Source organism: Camelus bactrianus, chromosome 2 (assembly GCF_048773025.1).
Source record: "Camelus bactrianus isolate YW-2024 breed Bactrian camel chromosome 2, ASM4877302v1, whole genome shotgun sequence".
NCBI lineage: Eukaryota > Metazoa > Chordata > Mammalia > Artiodactyla > Camelidae > Camelus > Camelus bactrianus.
In genome coordinates, this window is record NC_133540.1 from 24,154,128 (window position 1) to 24,179,431 (window position 25,304).

Consider the following 25,304-nt stretch of genomic DNA (forward strand, 5'->3'; position numbering starts at 1 on the left):
AACATAGTTCCCTGTGCTATACAGTAGAAATTTGTTTATCTATTTTATATATAGTATTTCGTATCCGCAAATCTCGAACTTACAATTTATCCCTTCCCACCTCATTTCTCCCTGGTAACCGTAAGTTTGTTTTCTATGTCTGTGAGTCTGTTTCTGTTTTGTAAAAGTTCATTTGTCTTTTTATTTGATTCCATATTTAAGTGATATCATATGGTATTTTTCTTTCTCTTTCTGGCTTACTTCACTTAGAATGACCTTCTCCAGGTCCATCCATGTTGCTGCAAATGGCATTATTTTATCCTTTTTATGGCTGAGTAGTATTCTGTTGTATAAATGTACCACATCTTCTTTATCCAGTCACCTGTCAATGGACATCTAGGTTGTTTACATGTCTTGGCTATTGTAAATAGTGCTGCTGTGAACATTGGGGTGCATGTATCTTTTTGAATTAAGGTTCCCTCTGGATATATGCCCAGGAGTGAGATTGCTGGATCATATGGTAAGTCTATTTTCAGTCCTTTGAGGGAACCTCCATACTGTTTTCCATAATGTCTGCACCATACTGCATTCCCACCAGCAGTGTAGGAGGGTTCCCTTTTCCCCACACCCTCTCCAGGGTTTTTCATTCATGGACTTTTGAATGATGGCCATTCTGACTGGTATGGGGTGATATCTCATTGTAGTTTTGATCTGCATTTCTCTGATAATTAGCGATACCAAGCATTTTTTCATGTGCCTGTTGGCCATTTATATGTCTGAAAGAAGGAAATTTCTACGTGGAAGTGCTATGAAAGGCACACTCTGCCCTGGCTAGAACCTCCAGTGTAATGTCAAAAGTGGCTAGACTGCCTTAGGAGAAAAGCATTCAGTGTTTCACCTTTAAGGATAAGGATTACTCTAGGTTTTTACAAATACCTGTTATCAGGTTGAGGACGATTCCTTCCACTCCTAACTTGCTGGGGAGTCTTGTCATGGAAGTGCTGTTGAGGAGTGGGGAGGCTGAATTAGAACCCCGTGGAACGTGGCCTGTGACAGGGCTTGGAGCTTCCCTGTCTCAATTTCCCCTGTTCTTTCAGACATCAGTGTGGTATTTCTTGCATTTTGGGAGAGATCACAGACTTTCATACAGCAGACATGTAAATTTAGCAGCCCCTTGTAATAACTCCCTCCATTCAAAGGCCTCAGAAGGGGAACATTTAATTAGTGCTAAAGTCTTCCCAGAAGTATTGCTCTTACTGCATTAATTTATTAATTAATGCTTGTAGGGTAAAAAATAATAATAATGAATAAGAGAAAGTAAAGGAATGAGATAATCTAGGGAAGTAAACATCAAAAAAAAAAAAAAAAAAAGAGGGGGCTACTTAAAATGCAAGGAAAAAAAACAAGACAAGCTAGGGGGTGGGGAATAGCTCCGTGGTAGAGCCCATGCTTAGCAGACATGAGGTCCTGGGTTCAATCTCCAGTACCTCCATTAAAAAAAAATTTTAAAAAACCCCAAAAAACCCAAGACAAGCTGACAACTAATTGTAAAGTCTCAAGATAAACAGTGGTTGAAAAGTGGTTAATTTTTCACCAAACTCATATTTGTTCAGCCCGGCTAATCCTTAAAGAAGACTATAGAAATTGACCTGTGTTCAGCCACGTCACTCCCATAAACCACCTGTTGAACCTCCATGTGTGTCAGTTGAGGACCCGCTCTGCTGGCTCAGAACTATGAATGTTGGTAGTATTTGCAGGAGGGTGTGACACTGATGGTAAATAAATAACTGAATTTTATTCACACTGTTTCCTTTTTGATACTTCAGAAGTTGTTTTTTTTTTTTCCCTTTCTTTTAGAGGTACAGCTTCTCCTTGGACAAATCCTACTCCAGCTAGGAGATTACTAAACTTTGCTTAATGAAGTGGCCTCAGGAAGCACCTACGTTTTCACTGCCTGGTAGAGTTCAGTGAAATGTTTATTAACGGCTGCAGCCTGTCCCGTCCTGACCCCAAGACACTGAAGCCTCTGTGTGAATCAGCCTCATGGGTTTCTGCCTAGCCTCTCTCAGGGACAGGAATACTGCTGGTAAGTTTTTTACAAAATCCTTATGCTTTTTAATCTCTAAACGAAACTATCTTTTTATTAGTCCATATGGACCAGTAATATATTCTACCACCAGAGCTATGAAATTCACTTACTGTTCTTCCTGAAGATTTTTTTTTTAAACTAAGAGAAATATAGTTAAAAGGTGGAGGAAAAATCTCTACTTTGTCGAACAGCCCTTCTGAATACCTTTCTCCTCCTTTGCTATGATTGGTTTCTTTGTGCTAGTTTCCCACCCCCCAAGTTAGAAGATAACGTCTTTTCATTTAATTCTAGGGTTGAATACAGCAAATTAAATGAAATCACAAGACCACACTCGGACTTTCTTGCTGTTAAAATATGATGAAAACAAGAAATAATTTCAAGAGAAATAATTCTGAGGAATATAGTTAAATAATGATGTATTTATTTTTAGTGTAGCTTGAAAGCAGATAAATGACAACATTTCTTCCTGAATATTTCTAAAGCCCTGTAACATAACTCTGGGGATATAAATCTGTGACCAACATAATTTTTTTCTAAATATTCAACTAGCAATCTGACATAAAATATTGTGGGGAATGTCTCAAAAATCAGGTTTGATCAAACTGATGTTGTGTTGTGTGATGAGGTACAGAAGAGCTCCCCAGGCTCACAAGACAACTCTCTGTTGAGACAGAGCAGCAATGACATTATCAACAATTAAAAACAAAATGTCTCTGGGATGCAGTATTTATAATCAGTCCGCACAAACACACACAAAATGCTGCTTTTCACATCTAAAAGCCCCACCTTGAGTTATTTTATCTGGGACTGAGCAGCAAAAACGTTTTGTTCCCAACTTTTTATTATGAAAAATTCCAAGCGAACAGAAAAATGGAAATAATTATACCGTGAACGCACCAATAACTACCACATAGGGTCTACAGTGAACATTTAGCTGTATTAGCTTCTTCAGGTACTGTCCGATATCCACTCATCTATCCATCAATTCTTCTTCATTACTTTCATGATGCATTTTAAAGCTGCAAATCTCAATATGCTTTACCTAAGCACTTAGGGTTACATATCACTGACTAGAGTTTGACACTTGTTTAACTTTTTCCTTGTGATAAAATTCATGGACAGTGAAATGCGCCACTTTTTTTTATACCATTTGATGAGATGTTTTTAAATTATATTTTATTTATTTATTTATTTTGGGAGGGTAATTAGGTTTATTTATTTTTTAACTTATTTTTAGTGGAGATACTGGGGAGTGAACCCAGGACCTTGTGCATGCTAAGCATGCATCCTACCACTGATGAATTTTGGTGAACATATACCTTTGTGTAATCCAAGCCCCTGTCAAGATATAGAACAACACCATCGTTTCAGATCTTCAAAGGCTTTTGACTCCCCCGCCCAGTCAGTCCCTTTTCCCATCCCTAGAGGCAAACTCTCTTCTTCTCCTTGATACAGAATGCACATGCGATTCTTTTTAGATTCATTCATGTTTTTGAGTGTGTCAATTAAACTATTCCTTTTTTACTGATAAGTAGTATTCCAATAATATTCCATTGTACCAGTGTAGCAAGGTATGTTGATCCATTCCTTTGTAGATGGACACCTGAGCTTTATCCACTTTGGGGCCATTATGAACAAGCATGCTTCTCACATGTAACTTTCACTGGACATACGCTTTCAGCCTCTTGTGTAAATACTTAGGAGTAGATTTGCTGGCTCATAATGTACTAATAATTTTAGTTTTATAAGACACTATCAGAACCTTTTCCAAAGTGATTGCATCATTTTATCTCCCTCACTTCTGTTTTTCCACACCTGCTAATTTTGAGGTGGTCAGCCCTTTAAATTTTTGTTTTGCTGGTTGTGAGGTAATGCTGTCTCATTGTGGTTTTGTTTGCATTTACCTCATGACTAAGGTTGCTAAGCATTTTCCCATGGGCTTATGGGTCATTTGTATAGTTTCCTTTGTTGAATGTCTGTTCAAATATTTGGCTTGATTTTTAAAACTTGGGTGGTTTGCTTTTTTATTATTGAGTTGGAGGAGTTTTTGCCAGTACATATTGCAGCGCAAGTCTTGGGTCAGCTATCTTTTATGCAGATATGTTCTCCCAGTCTGTGAGTTGCCCATTCATTTGCTTAAATGTGTAGTTTGATGAGAACTAGTTTTAAATTTGATGGAGTCTAATTACCTGTATTTTGTATAGTTATTAATTTTTGTGTGCTACCTAAAATCCTTTTTTAATTTCCAAGTTGCAAAGATACTCTTCAATGTTTTTTTTTCTCCTAGAAACCTTATCATTTTATTGTTTTGGGATTTATTTGTATTGAGGTGACATTGGTTTATAACATTGTATGTTTCATGTGTACAATATTATATTTCTATTTCTGTAGGTGGTTCAGTGTGCCTACCACTGTATATTTAGTTTCTATTTGTCACCACACAGCAGACCCCCTTGACCCCTTCACCCATTTAACCCTCCCCTCTGGTAACCACTACTCTGTTTTCTGTATCTTTGTGATTGTTTTTGTTTGATTTAGTTTGTTCATTTATTTTGGTTTGTTTGTTTTTTTAAATTCCATGTATGAGTGAAGTCTTACAGTATTTATCTTCCTCCATCAGAGGAAGGTCCATCCATGTTGCAGCAAATGGCAAGATTTCATTCATTATGGCTGAGTAATATTCCACTGTGTGTGTGTCTATCACATCCTCTTTATTCATTCATCTGTTGATGGACACTTAGCTTGCTTCCATAGTCTATTGTAAATAATGTTGTGATGAACACGGGAGTGCAGATATCTTTTTGAATTAGTGCATTTATATTCTTTGCATAAATACCCAGAAGTGGGATAGCTGGATCAAATGGTAGTTCTATTCTTAATTTTTTGAGGAATCTCCATACTGTTTTCCATAGTGGCTGCACCAATTTACGTTCCCACCAACAGGGCACGAGGGTTCCCTTTTCTCCACATCCTCACCAAGCACTTGTTATTCCATGTCTTTTTGATGACAGCCATTCTGACAGGTGTGAGGTGCTATCTCATTATGGTTTTGACTTGCATTTCTCTGATGATTAATGATGCAGAAAATCTTTTCATGTGTCTGTCGGCCATCTGTATGTCTTCTTTGGAAAAATGTCTATTCAGTGTCTCTGACCATTTTTTAACTGGGTTGCATTTTTTATTGCTGTTGAGTTGTATAAGTTTTTATGTATTTTGTCAGGTACACTGCTTGCAAATATCTTCTCCCATTTGGTAAATCATCTTTTGTTGGTGGTGGTGGTGGTTTTCTTTGCTGTGCAAAAGCTTTTTAGTTTGATGTAGTACCATTTATCTATTTTTGCTTTTGTTTCTCTAGCCTGACGAGATATATCTATAAAGATATTGCTAAGACTGATGTCAAAGAGCATGCTGCCAAAGTTTTCTTCTAGAAGTTTTATGGTTTCAGGTTTTAAATTCAAGTCTTTAATCCATTTTGAGTTGATTTTTAAGTATAATGTGAGATAATGGTCTAGTTTCATTTTTTTGCATGTGGCTGTCCAGTTTTCCCAATACTCTTTATTGAAGGACTGTCTTTTCTCCAATGAATGTTTTTTGCTCCTTTGTCATGAATTAATTGTCCATATATGTGCGGGTTTATTTCTGGGCTCTCAATTCTCTTCTGTCGGTCTATGTACCTGGTTTTTCTGCCAATATCATGCTGTTTTGATTACTACAGCTTTGTGATATAGTTTGAAATCAGGGACTGTGATACCCCCAGCTTTATTCTTTTTTTCTCAGGATTACTTTGGCTATTCAGGGCCTTTTGTGGTTTCATAAAAATTTTAGAATTTTTTTGTTCTATTTCTGTGAAAAATGTCCTTGGGATTTTGATAATGATTGCATTGAATCTATAGATTGCTTTAGGTAAAATGGTTATTTTGACAATGTTAATTCTTCCAGTCCATGAGCGTAGAATATCTTTGCATTTATTTGTGTCTTCAGTTTCTTTCAAGAGTGTCATAGTTTTCAACGTTCAGGTCTTTCACTTCCTTGGTTAAATTTATTCCTAGGTATTTTATCTTTTCGTTATGATTGTAAATGGGATTGTTTTCTTAATTTCTCTTGCGGCTAACTTGTCAGCACATAGAAATGCAAGAGATTTTTGTATATTGATTTTGTATCCTGAAACTTTACTATATTTGTATATTATTTCTAATAGTTTTTGGTGCAGTCTTTAGGGTCTTCTATATATAAAATCATTTCATCTGCAAATAATGACACTCTTGCTTCTTCCTCTCCAATTTGGATCTCTTCTATTTCTTTTTCTTATTAATTGCTCTGGCTAGGACTTCCAACACTATGTTGAATAAGAGTAATGAAAGTTGACATCCCTGTTTTGTTCCTAATTTTAGAGAGATAACTTCCAGTTTTTCACCATTGAGTATGATGTTAGGTGTGAGTTTGTCGTGTATAGCCTTTATTGAAGTATATTCCTTCTATACCTACTTTATTAAGAAATTTTATTATAAATGGGTGTTGAATCTTGTCAAATGCTTTTTCTGCATCTGTTGAGATAATTATGTGGTTTTTAGCCTTCATTTTATTAAGGTAAAGTATCATGATGATTGATTTGTGGTTGTTGAACCATTTCTGCAACCTTGGAATAAATCCCACTGATCATGATGTATTATCCTTGCAATGTATTGTTGCATTCATTTTGCTAATATTTTGTTGAGGATTTTTGTGTCTATGTTCATCAGAGATATGGCCTTTAATTTTCTTTTTTTTGTGTTGCCTTTGTCTGTTTATGATATCAGGGCCTCAAAATGAGTTAGGAGGTGTTTCCAGCCCTTCAATTTTTTGAAACAGTTTGAGAAGGATAGGTTTTAAATCTTCTTTGAATGTTTGGTAGAATTCATCTGTGAAGCCTCTGGTCCTGGACTTCTGTTTGTTGGGAACTTTTTGATTACTGTTTCATCTCTGTACTGGTGATCCGTCTGTTCAGATTTTCGATTGCTTCATGATTCAGTCTTGGAAGGTTGTAAGATTCTAAGAACTTGTCCATTTCCTCTAGGTTGTCCAATTTGTTGGCAGATAGCTGTTCATAATAGTCTCTTATAATCCTTTGTGTTTCTGTGTATCTATTCTTATTTCTCCTCTTTCGTTTCTGATTTTTCAAAGCCTTCTCTTTTTTTCTTGATGAGTCTAACTAAAGATTTGTCAATTTTGTTTATCTTTTCAAAGAATCTGCTCATAGTTTCATTGATCTTTTCTACTATCTTTTTGGTTTCTATTTCATTTATGTCCACTCTGATCTCTATTATTCCCTTCCTTCTACAGACTTTGGACTTCACTTGCTCTTATTTTTCCTAGTTCCTTTAGGTATTTATTTGAATTTTTTCTTTTTTCCTGATATAGGCTTATATTTCTATAAACATCCTTCTTAGTACCACTTTTGCTATATCCCATAGATTTTGGTATGTTGTATATGCATTTTCATTTGTCTTAGGTAATTTTTGATTTCTCCTGTAATTTCTTCATTAACTCAATAGTTGTTCAGCATCATGTTATTTAATTTTACACATTTGTGATTTTTCCAGTTTTCTTCTTGTAGTTGAATTCTAGTTTTATACCTCTGTGATCAGAAAAGATACTTGAAACAAGTTCAGTCTTCTTAAATGTATTAAGATTTATTTTATGTCCCCATATATGATCTATCCTTAAGAGAGTTCCATGTGCACTGGAGAAGAATGTGTATTCTGCAGCATTTGGATGGAATGTTCTGCACAGTTCTACCAAATCCATCTGGTCTAATATTTTATTTAAGGCTGCTGTTTCCTTGATTTTCTGTCTGCATGATTTATCCATAGATGTAGGTGGGATGTAGCTAGAATGGAGTAAGTGAGGGAAGGAGAAGTAGGAAAGTCGCAGACACAAAGGGAACCAGATCATGTAAAGTCTTCAGAGAGGCCCTTATGAGGATGTTAGTTTTTAATCTGAGTGGAAGGGGAAGTTATAATAGAATTTTGAGCAGATAAGTGTAGTATGATGAATTTTTTAATGCTTGTTTTCAGAATAGACTTAAGAAAAGCAAGGGAAGAATGTGAGAGATCAGTTAGGAGCCTATTTCATTAAACCTAATAAGAGCTAAGAGTGCCTCAAATCAGGGTGGTTGCAATAGAAATGATGGGATTCAAAACATACTTCAAGATAAACTATGGAAAAGAATATGGAAAGTGAAGGAAAGAGAAGACTCAAGGATAACATCAGGAATTTTGTCTGGAGCAGCCAGAAGGATGGAGTTATTGTCAAATGACAAGGGAAGTACTATGAATGGGAAAGTTAGGGAGTGAGATGAATCAGGAATTCAGTTCTGAACATGTTAAGATTGAGAAATGGGATATGAAATTCCAAGGATGTGTGTGATCATTGTCTAGTGAAATTTCTTAAGTTCCTTGCAGCTTAGAAACATTGTTATTACATATTTTCCCTGAACACAATTGCTCAGCTATGATCAATTTTTATTGCTCTCCTAAGCCAACAGTTTAAAGTGCCTTGGTTAATTTTTTGCCCATTTAGAGACCTACCATATTTTCATTTACAGTATCTCTTGCCAACTCTTTGTTAAAAAAAAAAAAAAAGTCCCAGGATTTACTAGTAATTGAGCTTCATGTCATAGTATAACTTTATCTGAGAAACATTCCTGTGACAATTACTGATACAAAAAAATAAACTTAAAATGTCATCTTAAGAGTTCTGTGACAAATTGAATAGTTTTCTTGAATTGACTTCTATTCTTTACATAATTATCTTATCGTTTTTATAAGTCATCATCGTTATCACAGGTAAATTATTCATAAACTACTTTGAACCTTTGCATGGCTTACTTTGTAGTCTTACGAAGGTAATTACAAAGTTAGACATGATGTCTGCCCTTTGGAATCTAGCACTGTAGAAATCACAGCACTGACTCACAAAGCTTAAGAAGCCACGGTCATGTGGATAATGGAGTTTGTGGTTGCAGACGGTGAAGTCAGTAAGATTCTGCTGTGGCCCGGGACCCACCACCATGGTTATGCCTGAGATGTGCAGGTAACAGACTCAATTTAATGAAGTTATCTGGTGCTTTGTGTTGGCTCCCACTTCCAGGGATACAGGAAGGGTTAATAGAGTGAGAGCCACCCCCACCCCACCCAGAGTCCGCCATCCCCAACTCTCACAGAGCACTCACTCTGTAGGGCCTGGTACTCACAAAATGGGAAACCATCTTTGAGTTTAAACAGAAACTTTGCAATGTGAAGCTTATGCTTGGGAGGTGACTATAAGTATGTCTGTCTTAAAATGGCAAGAGGCATGGCCAAACAGGACAGCCTCTGTGAAGTTCTAGGGGGCCCAAAGACTGGAGATACACCACACATCCACCTGGGCTGCAACACATTGGAAGAATAAGTGTGATGTTCTAAATAAAACCTTCTTCTGTTTTACCAAAATGATTGAATAAATGTCTGATTCAACCAAAATGACTGGAAATATTCAACAGCACCTAATCAGAGCCCACAATACTGCCATAAAACAAGATATAAACACTTGTTTATATGCAGTGCACGATTCATCTAAACCCTATCAGGTTGAAGAGCCCTGGAGCCACTTCATTGTGGGTGAATTGATGTGATTCCGCACCATCTAGAAGAATGAAATGCTTTGAAGAATAAGCAAAGAGGAACATCTAAGGAAATCTGCGTTCATTCTCCCCTTAGGCAGAAATAAAGCTCAACTGGCCCTGAGTTGAAAAGACTTGGAGATCTATTATTTTTCAATCCCGAAGGGATTCTGATTGTTTTGGCTTACAGGATGAATATCTAGCTAGACACAAAAGGACTAAAGAAAAAAATGAAAGTTAATATTCTTAGCATGAGCAGAAGTTAAATATAGTATATATACCCTTAAAGAAGAAAAAAAAAACCTTATAAAATATGCACCTCAGAGAAATGCAAATTTGGCAATGCTGCTTACTGACTATACAATTCACTGAGAGTATTAAAATAAAAATGCTAACCCTTCCAGGATTTTTCTTTTTCTTATTTTTCTTTATTTTCCAAAATTCTCCAACAAGTATAAATTTTACAACCACAAAAAAAATAAATGTTATTTTTTAAACCATCCTTTAGAAACCCAGAAAGTGATATTAAATAAATTTAAAACCAATAAATACAACAGGATACGGTGAGAATAATCTCTTTTAAAATATGTATGTACCTGAAACCTGAGAATTTATATTTTTTTTTATTGAAGTATAGCCAGTTTACAATATTATGTCAATTTCTGGTGTACAGCACATTGCTTCAGTTATAAATGAATATACATTTATTAGTTTTCATATTCTTTTTCACTGTAAGCTACTACAAGATATTGAATATAGTTCCCTGTGCTTTATAGCATGAATTTGTTGTATATCTATTTTATATATATTAGCTAGTATCTGCAAATCTTGAACTCCCAATTTATCCGTTTCCACCCCATCTAGTAATCGTAAGTTTATTTTCTATGTCTGTGAGTCTGTTTCTGTTTTGTAAATAAATTCATTTGTCTTTTTTTCTAATTCCACATATAAGTGATATCATATGATATTTTTCTTTCTCTTTCTGGCTTACTTCACTTAGAATGACATTCTCCAGTCCATCCATGTTGCTGCAAATGGCATTATTGTATTCTTTTTTATGGCTGAGTAGTATTCCATTGTATAAATATACCACATCTTCTTTATCCAGTCATCTGTTGATGGACATTTAGATTGTTTCCACGTCTTGGCTATTATAAATAGTGCTGCTGTGAACACTGGGATGTCTTTTTGAATTAAGGTTCCTTCCAGATGTATGTCCAGGAGCGGGATTTCTGGATCATATGTTAAGTCTATTTTTAGTCTTTTGAGGACTCTCCGTGCTGTTTTCCATAATGGCCATACCAAACTACATTCCTACCAGCAATGTAGGAGGGTTCTCTTTCCTCTACATCCTCTCCAGGGTTTATCAGTCATGGACTTTTGAATGATGGCCATTCTGACTGGTGTGAGTTGATATCTCATAGTAGTTTCGATCTGCATTTCTCTGATAGTTAGTGATATTGATATTGAGCATTTTTTCACATGCCATTTGTATGTCTTCATTAGAGAATTGCTTGTTTAGGTCTTCTGCCCATTTTTGGATTGGGTTGTTTGTTTTTTTATTATTAAGTTGTATGAGTTGTTCATATATTCTGGAAATTAAGCCCTTATCAGTCTCATCTTTTGCAAATATTTTCTCCCATTCCATAGGTTGTGTTTTGGTTTCCTTTGTTGTGCAAAAGCTTATAAGTTTAATTAGGCCCCATTTGTTTATTTTTGCTCTTATTTCTATTGCCTGGATAGACTGCCCTAGGGGAACATTGCTAAGATTTATGTCAGATAATGTTTTGCCTATGTTGTCTTCTAAGAGGTGAAACTTGAGAATTTTTAATGATGGATCAAATACAGACACAGATTAAAATTAATGAAATTTTTTTTTTTAATAAATAACAGATCTGCAAAGGCAAATTAGACTTAAGAATTTCAGGAAGGGGGATAAATCTCAATGATCAAATGTAAGGAACTATTCAAAGTGCTTCATCTCATACGATCCTCCCTAAAACTCCAAAAAATGGACTCCTAAACTTGCAGATTAAATGAATCCAAATAATCACAGTATATTTAGCCTGTTCTCATGGAATAGAAAACTTTGTTCCAAGCAGTGTTTTCAGCAAAGATTTAAATGCAACCATAGAAGACCCCCTCATTGAACTTATGGGTGACATAAAGCTGAAAGAATTCACATCTCTGTGTGATGGTAAGAGAAGGGTCTGAACCAGGTCATTGGCCAGTGAGAGGAGCTTGGATGCAGTTGGTGCTGCCACCGCCCTGGGGACCCTCGGCCACCTCACCCAGATCACTGCCTTCCCTCAGCACCCCACTCTACTTCAGGAGGACTTGGAAGCAAAGGAGAGAAACCTCAGGAAAAGGATTACCAGCACTACATCAAGAAGGAGTGTTTGTTTAGACAGAAGGGGCGTGGAAGTGACATGGTGTGCATTCATTGTCTTCAAATATTTGAAGAGCCCTCCCATGAGAGAGGAACTTGCCAGTTTTGCTTTCAGGAACTGAGTGGTAATGGCCATGGCAGGAAGGAATTCACTGTATCTGAAGAAAGAGTTTTCTAATGAGCAGGGCTGTCCAGAGATTAAATAGGTTGCTTCCAAAGGTAGTGAGTCTCCTGTCACTAGAGGCATTCAAGCTTAAGCTAGGCCTCTATTCCACCAAAACAGTTTAGGGGGAATCAGTCACTGCATAATGTATAGACGCAGTGATCTTTAGTTTCTTTCCAAACGTGGAATTTTATTTAGCGGAAAGTTCTCAGGGAGAAGACGGGTTTTTAGTCAAACTTAAAAGAGAAGGTGCCTTGAAATATAGAGTTGTCCAAGAAACAGAAGAATCAATATCACAGACGATACAAAATATAGATTGAGAAAATCAATCAAAGAGGCATTTGGCAGGTGAAAATATTGAGTAGGCACTGGGGACGTGTCACCTGTCATTCAGCAAGTATAACAAAGTGTAACCAAGAAAATGACTTGCCACCTATATGAGCGTCTCAGTCCGTCTGGGCTGCTATAACAAATAATACCGCAGACTAGGGGGCTTAAATGACATTTATGGCTCACAGTTCTAAAGGCTGAAGAGTCCAAGATGAAGACACTGGCAGATTCGGTGTCCAGTGAGGGCCTGCTTCCTGGTTCTTAGATGTCGGTCTCCTCATCCTGTACCACACGGTGGGAGGGGTGAGGGTGCTCTCTGAGTGTCTAGAAGGGCACTAATCTTATTCCTGAGGGCTCCACCCTCATGACCTAACCACCTCCCTAAGGGCCCACCTCCCAACACCGTCACATGAGGGTTTCTGCAGGTGAATTCTGGAGGGACACAGACATCTGGTCCTTGACAATGAGCCTACAAGGTGAATAGAGAATTCGGAACATATATATGAGCCTAAAGTGGAGGGGCTGTTGTCTCAGAGATGGAAGGGATTACAGTTCAAGGCCTTGTTTTGTAGATGGCATTTACAACACGGCAGAAGCACATGTGTAACCATCTACCTGCCCACAAACACAAGAGAAACCAGGGCTACCGGTTTCAGACCATTTCAGTGAGGTAATCATTCCACCCAGCAGGTAAGTCTTGTTCAGAATTTTTAAAGGACTCAGAGATACTTTGCCTTGGAAAAAAGGGGGGCAGACAAACCCAGCAGGTGAGAGAAACACCAGGCATGTAGGGTTAGTGGCCAGAGTCTGTGCTTTAACGTGAGATCATGGGAATATCTATACATAATGCAGCTTTTAGACTTTTCTCCAAGCCCCTGAGAACAAGAGGAGGAACTGCAGTGTCTCATAGAATTATTTTCAGCATAGCTTTCTGATGAGGTGGCTTTAAGAATTCAAAATACTAGTGAATTTCTTGGTACCCCAAGAGTTTACTGACTGTGAATGAGCCATTTGTATTGACTCTGGCAAGTCTTTCTCCGGATTAAGGCAATCATTTTGCCCAGTCCCATCAGCCCTCAGGGCACACACACAGCATCCCCATTAGGAAGCAGATGCAACAAAAAGATGGTGGTCCCCAGGCAACCACAGCAGCACTCGAGGGTTTATTCCAAAGCCCACAGGGTAAGTGGATAAGGTACAAAAAGAATGGCTCAGGGCAAGGAACCACCAGAGAGGAAAATAAAGCAACAAAGGAACTGAAACACATCTTCCCTGGTGGGCAAAACAGAGGAAGAAAAACCTTCATCCCAATCTACCTGCCTATTTTATTGAAGCCCTAAGACTATTTTCAAAGCATACTTAGTGCCCTCCGGGTAGGATGTACTCAAGGAAGGGAGTGCTTGCTATCACTAAGATTTCTGAATCTACCTTCAACCCTCATTCTCGCCCACCGCTATGAAATTTGGATCTGCACCAACTTGCTTGTCTGTGTGCTGCTTTTTTTCACACAATTGGCCATACATTCATTCCGTGAACAGTAATGGAAATATTTACTGCAAACCAGTCATTTTCGGAACTCTCCGGATGCAGAGGCAAACAATAGAAGGGCCAGCTTTCATGGAGAGAGACACAGAAACAAATTCTGCAGGAGGAGGAGAGCTATGAGGACGAGAAGACAGGACAATGAAGAGCGCTCGGAGCCTGGTGTAGCCTGGAGTCAGGAAAGGCCTCTGTGGGGAGTAGTGTTAGGACAGAAGAGGGAGTGATGCTCAGAAACCAGGCACAGGGGGACGTGGGGGAGGGTCCCAGGCCCTGGGGCAGGCGGGAAGAGGTGCGCGGGGCTCAGCTCCCCACCGCCAGGGACATAGGCCAGGTCAGCAGGCTGGAGCCCGGGACGTGTCACGAGCGTGACCAGCACGAGAGAATGCAGGGCAGGTGATGCAGGGCAGGTGATGCAGGGCAGGTGATGCAGGGCCTTGTGGAGCAGGGCTGGGAAACAGGATTTTATCCCAAGGTAAGCCACTTGACAATTAAGCAGAGGAGTGATGTTACCCCAAAAGGTAAAGACCCCAGGTCTCATCATATGCAAAGATAAGTTTACAGTCAGGAGACAGTGCATTGTGTAGCGAAAGATTTTTAAAGATTTATTTTTAAAAAGTACACCTCCAAGAGCAGGAGTTGAGCTGATCCAAGGGAGGAAGGGTGGCAGTTTTTGTCCCCCCCTCTTCTCTTATATCCTCACTTAGAGGTGATCTTTTGACTGATTGACAGCTCTTGGCCCTGGAGCGCTCAGTCATGCTCGTCCACTTCTGCGCATGTCCTTACCCGTGACGCACACAGAAAAACCCGTGGGAGGGAGGGCTAAGCTGCAGTGTTATTTATAATGAAAGAAGCATTGAGTCTTGTCGGGTTAAGTCCTTTCCGCTACTGCACAGTCATGGCTGTCGGACCCCAACCAGTTTCCTGCTGGCACTGGTTTAGAGGAAGTAAATCCCCTCTACACTGGAGGTGGGCACAGCGCCGTCTTCTGGACCGTGCCCTCTCTCCTCCATCCAACTGCCCGGTGCCCCCACATGTCTAACTACCTAACAGCACGAGCGAATTTACATTTGCAGTCATTCTAGTTGGGAGGAAAGCAGGACTGTGAGATGGTGGGGTTGAGATTTGTCTAATGACCCATTTCCCTCCCCAAATGGAGAAGATAATGTCTAAGTTTAATTGGTTTCTGGGGATTATCTAAGTAATTGTGACAAATCTAGGTAGCCATGCCTTACATATTAGTAAGTGACCGCAACTTAAATAAGCTTAGATGTGATAGACGTGATATACAATATGGTAGAAGGAGTAAAATTTATTTTTTATTCTGTAAAAATGGATGTGCTGTACCCACTAATGTCTGCTACTAATTAGTAATTGCAGTTCATCTTACCCTGTGAGGGGACAAGTGATTCATTCATACACCAAGAACCCTGGACACTTTCGTGATGGACCCAGGAAGAAATGCAGGTGTGCGTCCAACTGTCTGTCAGACGCTCCCACAAGAATATTCTAGAGTGGGGAGAGGGCAGGTAGCTGTGTCGCCTGTCGATGTAGCTGGTGTCCAGGTTCTTGTCCGTCCCGGAAAGAATTCAGAGACAAGACACAGAAGTTAAGAAAGTAAAGTGAGGACTTATTAAGGGATGGATAGGACACTCTCAAGGGGAGAGTGGGCAGGCTCAGGTGAGCAGCTGCCCTGAGTTTCTTTGGCAAGTTGGTTCCATAGGGTGTAAAATGAATGGGCAGAATATTCATTGGGGAGGTAAGGGTTTGGGGTCATATCCCCTGATTTTTGTCCCCACCTTCCCAAAGGGAGGAAGGATTTTGTCCTTATTTAGTCTGAATTGGAAGTGTCATGGTGGTGGTGCGTGATGGGTACTTCTAATCTGCAAGGCTAATTTTATTGAAATGAGGGCATAATCAACAGAAAGTTACATTCAGACACTGGAAATTCCTGCCTTTTCCCATATTTCTTGGTCAGCTTCCAGGCCCCTCATCACCCCCCGAAAATGTGACCACTTATCAGCCCATGGGTTCGTGTTTTTCTTTCTCTGCCCAGGGACCCCTGGTGCTTACATGATGTACAGTTCCCTGTATTTGGCCTGTGTCTCTCCTTTCTGCCCAATTCTGGCCACGTGGCCTGTGTCCCCATTTCTCTGTTCGTATCTAGCTATCTGCCTGCTCTAACAGCTTCATCTTCTGAAGGCATCATCTTTGCCTTTAGATAATAAACTTTTAACTTTGAGACCCAGAAGAGTCACGGGCCACCTTTTCTGGAGTTGGGGACACGGCACGGTGGCGGAGGGCTCCTGGTTAAGGGCTCTCTGTCCCAGTAGTCGACACAGAGGTAATTAGGTTCCATGCTCAAAAGCCACGTTCAGGGTCCATGTTACCAAACCCGTGTTGCCATGGGGTTGGTTGCAAGCAAGGGTTTACTGAAGGGCGCCAAGGGAGTGGGAGACGAGCCTCAGATCCACTCCCACTTGCTCTTGGAGTTGGGGTTTTTAAAGAGGAAGAACTTGGAGCCTGAGACTGGTAGATACAGCTCCGTGGCAGAGTGCATGCTTAGTATGCACAAGGTCCAGGGTTCCCCACTAGCTTCACTGAAAGAAAACAGAGGCTGGAATTAATCATCATCTTGTGACTTATTTATAAGTTTTGGTTTTTATTTCTAGCACTTTAAAGATGTTACCCATTGTCTTCTGGCCTTCACTTCTTTTTTGCGTGGGAGGAGGTTGGGAGGTAAATAATTAGGTTTTTATTTATTTAGTGGAGGTACTGGGGATTGAACCCAGTACCTTGTGCATGCAAAGCATGTGCTCTATCACTGAGCTACACCCTCCTCCTCCTCATCTTCTTGAGACATTTCTTAATCGTATTTTCAGGGGGTTAGAGCATCTCTGGTTTACGAGTCTCTGGCCAGATGGTCCATGGCAGGATGGTCTGTGAACTCATCCTGCCCTGGAGAAACAACCTGAGTCTGCACACGATTAATGAGGTCTACACCAGCAATTTTAGGACATTAACAATGCTGTCAATGAAAGCAACTGTAGTCATCTGACTAGAGTTCAATAGCCCAGGATTGAGGTCAGAGGGGACAGGAGAGGGAACAAAGATTTGGACAGAGACATTCATTATAAACTCAGTAGGGAAACTAGGTTTTGGGGTGACTTAAATACCTAACTATAGATTTCTTTTCATAGATATTTAACAACATATATTATCCCACATCATTGTAACTTTCAATTTCTATTAAAAATCCAAAGGTCATTACTTGGTGTTTTTTAATGCCTAGAATAACAGCCTCCAAAAATGAGGGGCTAGAAATAAGCCATGGCAGATGATCTATACGTACAGAAAACACGAATACCTGCCTCCTTCTAGAAACAGCTATCTTAAAATCAGTGAGTGTCCTGGGCAGGAGACAAAGCTGAAGACTGTGGGAACCTGTTTGGCATAGGTGTGTGTTAAGTACCACACACATACAACCAAACGTTGAAGAGCTTGGGTGATCCAGCCTCATTTCTTGCACTTAGTCACCGCTAGAGGGCACCGTTTCTTCTTTTCTTTTCTGTTTTTATTTTGCTTTTTTTTTTTTCATGAGGAAGCCGTCTTCATATTGGCAATAAGAATGATTTTCTGTTCTCTGAGCTGCTGTAACAGCTTTAATAGTCTTCATATTCTCTGCAGAAGCACAAGCATGCTAAATTTCTAAATATTGAAGGACTGTGGAACGTGGGAGCGTTTCCATGTCTACTAACCTTGAGAGAAAGCTTGAGAAACCTCTACTGCTGAATTCACATGATTCTGCGGATGTTTTTTTTTTTTTTTTCCTGGTGACCTTCATCTTCCCCCTTCCTCTTTATACTGCATCTCAACTAGTATCAGGCACCCTCTGTACCCCAGGTAGGCAGCGAACGGCCAAGACACTCCTGCCCTTCCTTCCACGTGGCTTTAGCTTCCCACCTTCCTCTCTGTTCCAACTGCTAGAACCTAATACAGAGCTAAAGCTCTCCAAGTTTTTTTTTTTTTTTTTTCCAGATAGGATTCTTTTCTTTCAATCTAGTCTTTACACTGAGACGCAGTGACTATTCTCAAAACGCTGTTTCATCATGTCATCGTCCTGCTAAAGACCCGTCATCACCTTCTAATAGCATTTGAGTCAAGTCTCCGGTCTCACCTTGGCATTAAGTTCTTTCAGGTTCTTTGCCTCTTTAATACCATCTTCTTCCTCTACCTGACGTAAAAACTCCTTTCCAATTAATCCCCGTAATGCTTTACAAGCAGGATTCTAACCCTCAGGGTGGGTTTCGGTTTGCTTGCTTGAGTGCCAGGAAAGTACATCGCTTAAGAGTGAGGACTCTGGAACCAGACTCTGCCGGCCTGGAGAGTCTAACTCTGTCCAGTTTAATGGTTTAAGATAAGTTGTCCTACTTGTCTCGGTGCTTCAGTGCCCTCCCTTATGAAATGGAGACAAGAACAGGATCTACCTTCTAGAGTTACTATGAAGATTCAAGGAGTTAAAAGCTGCGACGCTCTTGAAACAGAGCGTCGCCCCTTTGAAGTGCTAATCACGTGTCGCCTGTGTCCTACTCTCTTCCATCTCCTCCTCCCATCACCTCACTTCACCACACAAGTCAGCATAATGCCAAGCCCAAAAGACGTGTGTTGAATGGATTACTCCTTTCCCTCTGGGTCAGCTTTGCCTCTCGTCTGTACTGAAAACTGGGGTCTTTAGTGCCAAACCTACGGTCCAAATTTCTCCCCAAACCCCTCTTTCCTTCCTGCACTAACTGGCATCACTGTTCTCTCATATTTCTTATGCATATAATTGTGTGTGTGTGTAATTTTTTTTAATGGGTGCTTTCTATCAGCCTTTTAGTTGTAACTTTCCAGCTCTAGACTTTAACCTTCTCTGGGCAGAAGTCACAGTGGATGCCGTGGAGGGGGCAAAAGAAGCAAGAGCCTCCGTCCTCCAGAGCTTTATCCGCTCACAGAGGGAAATGAGACAAGAGAGAGGTGTGGTCAGTGTTCGCTAACCTGTGTCGCTCGTGGAAAGTGAGATAGAAAATAGAAAACCACCTAAGAAGGAGCACCTCGCTGAAGTAGCCAGAACAGCCCTGAATGAGGAGGTGCCGGTGCAGGACTCAGGAGGTGAAGGGTGAAGAGAATTAGGCTAGAGGGGTCTTGCTAAGGTGCCATGGAACTCAATTATTTTTACCCCCACTTCTCTTTGCCATCTGAATTTCTTTTTAACAAAGAGCAAGTTTGGCTCAGTAATGAATTCTGGTGTTGTTTTTACACATCGTGACAGAGGACACGCACAGAGACTCTCCAGGGCGAGGACTGATAACACAGGATTAAGAGCAGGCCTTAGTTTGTCGAGATACTTCACCTCTGATCTTAAAATAATTAACATGAAGGAAGTTTTGAGGACAACAAGGACAGTGCTCAAAGTGTCATAAAACAATCTCCACAAATGAGTTTCTAACTCATCTTTAACAAAGGAACAGAGGAAATACAATAGAGAAAGAAGAGCCTTTTCAACAAATCATACTTGAACAATGGGATATCCATATGTGAGGAAAAAGAAAAATGGGAGGAGGAGGAGGCAAGAACCTAGACACGTACCTTATACAAAAATTAATTCAAAATGAATCTTAGACTTAAATATAAAAGGGAAAACTATAAAACTTCTAGAAGGTAACACAGAAGAAAATCTACATGATCTTGGGTTTGCCTACGAGTTTTTGGACTCACTAAATGCTAAAAGCAATATCCATAAAAGAAAAAAAAATGTATATGGTTATGGGGGGTAGGGAGTGGGAAAGGATAAACTGGGAGTTCCGAGATTTGCAGATACTAACTACTATATAGAAAATAGATAAACAAGTTTATACTGTATAGCACAGGGAATTATATTCAATATCTTGTAGTAACTTATGGTGAAAAAGAACATGAAAACAAATATATGAATGTTCATGTATGACTGAAGCATTATGTTGCACACCAGAAATTGACACAACATTGTAAACTGACTATACCTCAACAAAAATATATTAAAAAGAAAGAAATAAAAATGTAGTAAGTTGGGCTTTATTAGAATTAAAAACTGCTCTGCAAAAGACACTGTTCAGAGAGTGAAGAGACAAGCCACAGAATAGGAGAAACTGGAAAACATTTCTCTGATACAGGACTTGGATCCGAAATATACAAAAAACTCTTCCAATTCAGCAATAAGAAAGCAAACAACCCAATTTAAAAAAGAGCAAAGATCTGAACAAAGATATGTAGATTCAAATAAGTGTATGAAAAGATGTTCAACATCATTAAGGAAATTCACATTAAAAAGCAATTACATACTACTACACATCCATTTGAATGACAAAAATCCCCAAAACTGACAACACCAAGTTAATGCAAAGATGCAGAGCAAAAAGAGGGCTCATTCATTGCTGTGGAAATGCAAAACAGTACAGCTTCTTTGAAAGACAGTTGGCAGTTTTCTAGAAAACCAAACATCCTCTTACCACGTGACCCATTAAACGTGCACACAGCACCACGAGGGGGTTGGGTGGACCACCCCAGCCTCCCTCCTCTCCAGTCCAGCCCTGGTCAGTGAGAGCATGAGAAAAGCCTTTAAACCTTGACACAGTTAGGCAGTTACAAACACCATTACAGATATCAGATGCTCACATGAAGACAATAGGGTCCTGCTCAGGTACATTTATGCCAAGGTGATTTACTGTCAGTCAGTTCCTATAATACCACCCAGACTCTTAATGTCAACATGCTTTAACGTCAACTTGATTTAACGTCAACATGATTTGACAGATTCTGTCTCTACTAACCTTAGGTTTTGGAAACACAACAGCGATGAAAAAAGTCAATACATTCTTAGAGAAAAAACAGAAATCCATCCCCTGTTATAAATGCTGGGCATACCACAAAACAGCACAATCACTTTTTCTTACACTGATTTCCCTAAACCATCTGGAACACCCAGTTTCATTGTCTTCATTACCGTGTTGGACACCTCCTCCCCATGTCATCTCAATCTGAGTGTCCAGCTGGGAATCTGATTTTCATGTGATGAGATGGATGACAAGGAGCAGTGGTGAGGCAGTATGTGCTGGCATCATCAATTTTGTTAACAATGCAATGTCATAAGTAATAGCCTCAAATCACTACCCCAGACATGGCAAGACCACAGGAAGAACTAGGAATGGGGCCAGAGAGGTACAAGGACTTTTTCACTCAAGGCGGATTCAACTTTGTTAAAAATAAATTTTTGAATTAGGAGTTTGGATTAAAAGACACACTACTATATATAAAATATATAAACAAGGACCTATTGTATAGCACAGGGAACTATATTCAATTTCTTGTAATAAGCTACAATGGGAGAGAATCTGGAAATACGTACATATGTATTATATGTATGCATCTGTGTAACTGAATCACTTTGCTGCACACCCAAAACTAACACTGTAGGTCAACTCCACCTCAGTAAAAATCTAAATTTTTAAAAAAGAATTAAAACCTTTAAAAAAATAAATGTTTGAAAATCTGAATAATAAAAAAGATCATAAAGACAAGAGACAGATTGAAAGGTAATACAATTTCTTTATCCAAAGTATATAGTGAGTGTCTACAAATCAGTGAGAAAATTACAAATGCCCAGTTTAACACCGGGCAAAGGCTATGGACAAGTTATTCACAGAACAAACAATGTAAACAAATTAATCAACACATGACAAATATGTTCAACCTCATTAGAAATCAAGAGAAAGCCAAGAACGTATTTTCCCCTCTCCCACCTCTGTTCTGTGGCAACTCTGGATGTCAGCAATTAAGAAAAAGAGCAAACCCAGCTCCCACCTCAAATCTTTTCTCTCAGCTACAATGAAGTCATTTTAAAAATACATTCAAAGGAACTTGAAACCCTTAGGTAAAGACCCCAAGAACTTATTTCCCTAAAAAGACAGCAGATAAAGAATTTGGGATGAGTTGCAGTGGAAGGATGTGAAATCTCTTTCTCTGGGTGTTCTTAAATCATAACATTCCCTGTGCTGCAGTGGTTTAAATATTTTCCATTTAGGTAGTAAACACTGAAAGACAGAAAAAACGGGGTTACTTGCAACTAGATAATGTTACCATTTCTCTACTATTTCCTTTCTAAATACATGATCTCTACTTTTTGGGATCTGAACTCATGCTTGAATTGTTAACACTTTTATCTTTATTTGGGTGATGTTGGATCCAGCTACACTGAGGTCTATGGTTTCTTCACTAATAATTGCTTCCATTGTGTATTTATCACCTGGTTAGCAAGTGCCGGGTGATTTCAGGCACTTGAACAAAAAAGGTTTCACTCTGAACCTGGGTGTGGTCAGTGAGATACATATCAACATTACTCTTTTTTTCTGTCATGAAATGAAATGCACCCTAGCTTTACTCCCAGAGTTTTGTCCGAAAGGTAACAAATGTCATAAACATGAACTGACTTTGCCATTTCGACTTCCCCATCCTCCCCCAACCTACACGGTAAAGTGTAAGCCCACTTACACCAATAGTGATGCCAAATCTCCAAAAACGAGAGCACGCTCCATTTTTCCTGGTGCCAGAGGCATTGCTCCAGGTGCACAGAAGTGATTTAACAGGTCCTACTAAGTCTCGTTCTAAAATTACTGCTCGACAAGCTGTGTCTGGACTGGAGTGCACTAAGGCAACGTCAGGTTTCTGTTGCAGGTGAAGAAGTTGGTGGTGCTTCATGGAGCTTCCATTCACCAACCTGGAGATGGCCTTCATTCTACTGGCTTTTGTCATCTTTTCCTTGTTTACTCTGGCTTCCATCTACACTGACCCAGAGGAGAGGAACGAAGGTAAAAAGAGCGCCTCGAGAAAGCCTCTGTTTCCTGTCCCCACCCAATCATCGTTCCTGATGGTTTGATTTGGTTTAGTTTCTGTTCTGTGTGTGAGAATGAGTTTGCTTTGCAGTATGGGGTGTGTGTGTGCGTGTGTGTGTGTGCAAGAGAGTTGGCTTGTTAAATAACCTAAAATATTTACCATGGCAACTTTACCATTATTCATTAAGAAAGGTTTGGAAATAGAAAAGATCATTCACTTGACTTTTAACTCCAGAATTTGGCAGATCTTATGTCTTGAATTTTGTATATACATATACACACATAATTTGTCTTTCTCCAGCCTCCCATCCCTGCCCCTCATCCCCATCCCCCACCAGAAACTTTCAAAGTCTTTAAAGGTAATTTTTCACAGCCCAAATGCAAATTCACAAGAAACAAATTCCATCATAGTGCCTGCATATGGTGTGTGTGTGCAGGTGTGTATTCATTCAACTACACATGGGAAGTTACAGGATTAAAGGTTTGTTCTAATGCCCAAGATGTCAAAGCCCAAACTTTTGAAAACTACGTAGAAGTATTTTAAAAACTCAACACTACATGTTTGCTCCTTGCCAGTGATAACAGTTGTTGGCTACAGTATGTTATTTAAATGTGCTTGGTATTTCATTGTAGTTCAAGACCCACTAAGTTTCATGCAAAATTAATGGTAACTACCATTTTGGGGGACAAAAATTATACATAGATATATATCTATATAATATATATAGTGTATACCAAGGAAATAATACATATTTGTAAAGAATAAGATAAAATCATAAAAATAATTATGTTTCCTAAAATCATGATACTTCTCCATCAATCACTGGCTACAAAAGAAGTGCTGTCTGTGAAATACAGTATTGTTCTCTGTCATATAGACATATGACACTTGCAGAAGTAGTAAACAGAAAGCCACAGTAAACAGACATTCCAATTCATGCTGACACGCAGATTGAGAGTCCAAAAGTCTTTTTCGTGCTCCACATTGTGTTAGTTTGAAATGGGTCTGGCTGAAAGAAACATAAAACCAAAATAACAGTGTCTTTAGCTAGATAACGATGTGTTCCTCTCACACAGAAGGGAAGCCGGGGTCTAGAAAGTTCCTGGCTGACATACACTGCGTGTGGTATCGGGTCTGGGTTCTCTCCCATCTCCCGCTGCAGCTCCCGGGTCAGGCACTGACCCGGCTGGTCCATCTCCCACTATCTGAGATGCATCTGGTCAGCAAGAAGATGGAAGAGAGCACACCTCTGTCTTTGAAGGGCACTCCCAGAATCTGCACATCCCACTCCCCTTTGGCCAGAACGTAGTCCATGGCGGTACCCAAAGGAAAGCTGGGAGATGTAATTGTTATTCTGGAAGGCGTGTGCCGAGCTGAAACTTTGGGTTTGTGTTCCTGCAGGAAGAAGGGCACAGCCAGCGGTGTCTGCCAGACACGCAGACTCGTAAGGACGCAGCCTCTATGAGGCTGGTAGTCATTAAAGTGGGGAACCTTCGAGCTCGAAGGAATATTAAGAGAGCATCTCATTTACTGATACTGGACCAGAAATAAATATCAGAAAGACACATTGTGCTTGGGGCCCATCATAAACCAACAAATTTGCATTTCTGGGCGTCACACCCGACCAGGTGTCTTTAAATAAACCCTCCCGCCCACATTATTCTGGCTTTCATCTCTGGTGAAGAAGCACTCAGCAACTATTCATGCTTCAGACGTGACAACAGAGACCCAAAAATGTTTTTAGTGAGTTTCTCAGCTGCTCAGTTAATGAGCAGAAGAGCCCAAACTAGAGCCCAGGCCCCCAATTCTGAGTCCCTGCACCCTCTCTGCACCCTCCTTGACTCCCCAGTTATGATCCTTGGGTTCCAGGAGCCAAAGGCTGGGGCCAGGCCAAGACATTTACCTTTTGTTTGCATTTTTGAATCCCATGCTTCTTTTTCTTCAACTCTGTTCCACCTGATTTGATGTGTACTTTCCAAGCTCAAGCAATTCCTCCATCTGAATGCTATGACACTCACAGAGCAGGAACTAACTGCTCAGGGATTCCCATCAAAGAACACCACTGGCCGGGCCCTTGCCTCCCCCTCGTGACCACCAGCTCAGTCACAGGCACAATTTTGCCTGAGAGTATGAAAGATATACCCTTTCCTAAATGTAATAAGACTTATGAGTAAAATCTACCTTCACTGAATGGCAGAGCGGGAGGGAGGGTATAGCTCAAGTGGTAGAGCGTGTGCTGAGCATGCACAAGGTCCTGGGTTCAATCCCC

The 25,304-nt window shown here is 39.8% G+C and overlaps 1 long non-coding RNA gene across 1 annotated transcript; it reads left to right on the plus strand.

Moving 5' to 3' along the window:
- Positions 1-1,675: 1,675 nt before the first annotated feature.
- Positions 1,676-22,907, plus strand: LOC141579616 (uncharacterized). Its single transcript, XR_012511352.1, has 3 exons — positions 1,676-2,065; positions 13,162-13,279; positions 22,877-22,907. It is a non-coding gene; the product is annotated as an uncharacterized LOC141579616 (long non-coding RNA).
- Positions 22,908-25,304: the final 2,397 nt, after the last annotated feature.